Source organism: Neomonachus schauinslandi, chromosome 2, assembly GCF_002201575.2.
Source record: "Neomonachus schauinslandi chromosome 2, ASM220157v2, whole genome shotgun sequence".
NCBI classification, from domain to species: Eukaryota; Metazoa; Chordata; class Mammalia; order Carnivora; family Phocidae; genus Neomonachus; species Neomonachus schauinslandi.
Genome location: NC_058404.1, coordinates 162,727,756 through 162,732,552, shown reverse-complemented (window position 1 = coordinate 162,732,552; position 4,797 = coordinate 162,727,756).

The following is a 4,797-nucleotide window of genomic DNA, read 5'->3' as shown; positions in this document are numbered from 1 at the left end:
TTCCTGGGATATACACATCTTTGGGGAAATTTGTCCACCGATGATCTCAAACTTAGGTCAGATCCAAGCAACATTTATTATATTAATATTATTTGGTAGTTTTAGTTCAGGTTTTCATGAATAAGTTTTTGAGCTCTCAGAAAGCTTTGATAGATCAGCACTTTTCAGGGGCAAAATAGAATACAAATGTATCTTGTTTGAAAACATTCTGCCTGGCAAAACCACCACAAACAAAACCAGAAGACAAAAGAAAAACTATTTACAACACACATCACAGAGGGCTAATTTCCTTAATACAAAGAGTATTCCGACAAATTGGTACAAAGAAGACCAACACCCAGTAGAAAATTGGGCAAGCCTGTTAACAGATAATTCACAAAGAAAATTTTATATAACTCTTAAAGTATGAAAAGATCCAACCTTTATTCATGACAAAAGGAATGCCACTTACCACTAAAATGAGGTATAGTTTTCACCAGTCAGATTGGGAAAGATACAAATTTTGATAACACATGGCTGTTAGTGTAGGAAAACAGAGAATTGGATATTGGGAGCGTAAATTGATATAATCTCTAACAAAATTTGATTAGCAATAGCTATAAATAGCATACAAATCCTTTGAGTCAACAATTTCCTTTTCTGGGAATTTATTCTAAAATACAGCTGCACATATGTGAAATACTGTGTGCATAAGTATGTTCATGCAACATTGTTTTTATAGTAAGAGACTGGCAACAATGTAATCATACAGGTCAAAAATGACTGTAATTTCTACAGTTATTATGCAGCCATTAAAAAGAATGAGGCAGGCAGTTTGTATTGAAATGGAGAAGTTCCAGGACACACTGTGAAGTATAAAAAGCAACGTAGAGAAGAATATGCAGAATAAACTACATTAAAATGAAAAAATACAAAATACATATTATAGAATTATATACAAACACATATATCTACTTGACCTACATTCTGTCGATGGATATATAGGTATACGTGTGTACACATGTGTGTATTTGTACACATATGGACTACCTCTGAATAGTTGCACAAGAAATGGGTGATAGAGGAAGGAGAAAATGGGGGAAAGAGGATGGCTTTCCATTATTTATTTTTTGTATATCTTAAATTTTGTACCATAAGCAATGTTCCCATTTAAAACTACTGATAAAATTAAATTTTAAAAGGATAAAATACTACCTTCTCTTTCAATATTCTGAAGTTCTTACATTTCTCCTGTGGCCTCCAGAAGCAGGTGCCCCTGTCTCTCAAGCACAATTACTCAACAAGCTGAAGATGCCTTCCTCTAATTTGTGGGTCACTGTGCCTCCATTTTTCCCTCCTCAAATAAAGGGCCTTTCAAAGTTTATTTACCCAGGACCTTACAGGGACTCTGGAAAAATTCCTGAGCTTTTTCCTCTGTATCTGTGCCTAATCTTTTGTACCAGGTTCTCTTCTAGATATCTAAGTTTCCTCTTCCTTCAGGCAAAAATCAAGACCTCCTTGCTTTCTCTCTTCTTTTCAACTGAATAATTATCCTGTGCCAGGTACCGTACACATCTCTTTACTTCCATTATTTTTCATTATGACAACAATCCCGTCATACCTCCACTTATAGGTGAAGAAATGGAGTCCAAAGAGTTGAAGTTACTTGCTCAAAACCACACAGCTAGTAAGTGGCTTTTCACTCTATGGAGAGCTAAAACAAACAAATGAACAAACAAATTTTGATAGCACAGGAATAATGAAATTTCTCCACTTGGAATGAGAAGTGGAATGTTTAATACAAGTTATCAGTTTGGAGATATTTGAGAAATTGCTTAGAAATGGCTGGGCTCTCAGTATTTTTATTTCTCCGAGTAGAGAAACATATAAAATGGTTTGCTGAGAACAAATGGGGGGGGTAGGGAATTAATGTGACCTAAAACTCTGAGCTGCATGTCCTGGGGAAGATCTGGAACTCTCCTCTAGAGTACTGAATCAGTCAGGGTTCAATCAGAGAAGCAGATATATACGTGTGAATATGAATATGTATGTTTATATATATATATATATCATATTATGTAGGGAGATCTATCTCTGTGTCTGATGCTTGAGCTGCTTTGGGTCTGATTGTGAGCTTGAAGTCCGCAGGGCAGGTAGTTGGAACAGGGTAAGCAGATGTCCAGTGGGAAAGAGCGGGGCAGGCTGCAGCTCGTGAAGACCGACTGGGACCCACGTCAGTTCTCACCGGTGCCACCTTGATGATGTGGCGTCTCACAGGAGAAACTAGTGCCCTTCATCAAAGAGCTAAACCCACACCTGGCCCAGGAGCGGACAAGGCTGAGGGAGAACCCAGGAGAAGGGGGTGCAGCCGCAGAGCCAGGTGGTGCCTGCTGAAAGAGGGCAGCAACGCACGGCAGCGTGGGTGATACAACTGCGCCTGCGCTCAACTTCCCAGCACAGGAACCAAGATGGCCACCACTGCCCCTTTGCTTTCCAAGTCTCACACGAAAATCTCTCTTATGGCCTGCCCTAACCAGAAACATGCAGGAAAGGCAGTTCTGCGCAATGTAATTCAGTCAAGCTGACACACCACAAAGCCACCACGAGTATGTTGCAGGAAGGCAGGCCCCAATTTTGGGCTCAGGTCTCTCTCCAGATACGCAGCTTGAGAGACAGCCTCCATTCCTGGCCTCCTTTAGCTCCTGGGTTTCTTCTCATCTTCTCTCCTTGCTTTAGGGCAGAGAAGAAAGAAAGGGACAGTTCAGTAGTGTTCACTTTCCACCCTCCTCTGCCCATCATTTTTTGAAGGTAGGACACAAAAACTAAGCGCTATTTTTTAAATAAAATGAAAAAAGCAAAATTTCTGGTTTTGTTTTTGGGTTTTTTCTGGGGGGAGTATGGGGGAATTTGTTTTTCTCCTGTGGTAATCTCTAAAGCTCTGAGTAGCTCTGCACATGCCCTTTGTCACAAAAGAGACTGGTGGTGTCCTCTTGTAACACAGTGGTCTTCCTGCTAACGATCAAGCCCACACCTGTAATCTTGAGAATGTTCAACTAATTCTTTACTTCAGGTTCAAGAGTTAACATCCTATTCACAGCAGGATGGGAACTGGGCCTGGTTTTGCTGGCCTGTCAGCCTCCCCCATGTTTTGTCAGATACTAGATTTTTCTTATATGCTATGTGAGCATCTCCCAGTCAGCCCAGAACATCCCTTCTAGAATCTCTCCCTTCCCTTCTTTTCCCTTCCTCCACTACAACTTCTCTGTCTTTTTTTTTTTTTAAGATTTTGTTTATTTATTTGACAGAGAGAGACACAGCGAGAGAGGGAGCAGAAGCAGGGGGAGTGGGAGAGGGAGAAGCAGGCTCCTTGCCGAGCAGGGAGCCCGATGCGGGGCTCGATCCCAGGACCCTGGGATCCTGATCTGAGCCGAAGGCAGACGCTTAACGACTGAGCCACCCAGGCCCCCCAGTTCTCTGTCTTTTTTATTCCATTGTTTCTTCCGTCACTACATATAGCCCCTGCCCAAGGTTATTCTTTCCCTCTTGCTGGGAAGAGGGCTTCAGATCTTCAGTTGGGGAACAGAGACAGAGGCAGAGAACCCCAGAGTGGGCTGGGCTCTGGATAGAGCATCTTGAATTTAGACCCTTTGGATTAGAATATTAAACTCCTGCTTACTTAGCTCATGTACCTCTTTTTGCAACTTGGGCTTCATTTCAACCACACCTTTCTATTCCTTTGGCTCCCTTCTGATTTTGATCTAAAGTATGGGGTGCCTTGCTAACAGCTCAGGATCTATTACTAGGCTCTGCTCCAACCCTTCTCTCTAAATCTATGGGATCCTAAGTTTCTGTGATTGTTAATTTTATGTATCAACCTGATTGTGCCAAGAGATGCCCAGGTGGCTGGTTGAACACTATTTCTGGTTGTGTCTGTGAAGGTTTTTCCAGAACAGATTATCATTTAAGTTGTAGGATGAGTACAGCAGTTGGCCCTGTATGATATTGGGGGGGGGGGGGGTTCATCCAACCTGCTGAGTACCTGAATAGAATAAAAAGGTGAAGGAAAGTTAAATCTTCTCTCTGCCTGATTTTTCAAGCTGGGACATTGGTTTCCTCCTGCCCTCAGAACACCCCGTTCTCAAGCCTTCTGACGTGGACTGGAATCTATACCATTGAGACTTCTCAGCCTCCATAATAGTGTGAGCCAATACCTTATAATAAATCTCTTTACATATATACCTCTATATCCTATTTATTTTGCTTCTCCGGAGAACCCTGGCTAATATAGTGTCAGTGCTGTTGCCTAATGGTGGATCTGCGCTCTCAGCCTAGTCTTTTTGGACTGTCCCTTCACTTAGAGGTCTGGCTGTTTCACTGTCCCTGAACTTAGGTCATCCTCAGACTTGTACTCTAGGCTCATAGATCAGTCCTGTCCCACCTTGTGCTTAGGCCAATGAACTATAACCCCAGGTGGGGCCCAGCACTCAAATCTTCCTTTCTGAGAAGAGAGTTGAGACATTAGGCTGTGCCTGGATCTTTTGAAGGACTACTGCAGATTCAGCTTTGGGGCAGGAAGAGAGATGGGTACAGGGCAGAAGGAAGGGGTTTTTTAAATGCCAAGAAGGCTCTAACATAGGTGTCCTTGATGGAATCTTCCAAATTCAAGAGTTAATAATTATATAGTGAAGCGAGGAAGGATGACTGAGTGGTCCAAGTGGGCAGATAGCTGGGATTATGAGAATATGCACTAGCCTAATGTCAGAAAGATAAAGGGGACATTTTTTTTTTCTAGAAAAGTAAATTAGGTTTTGTTCTCTT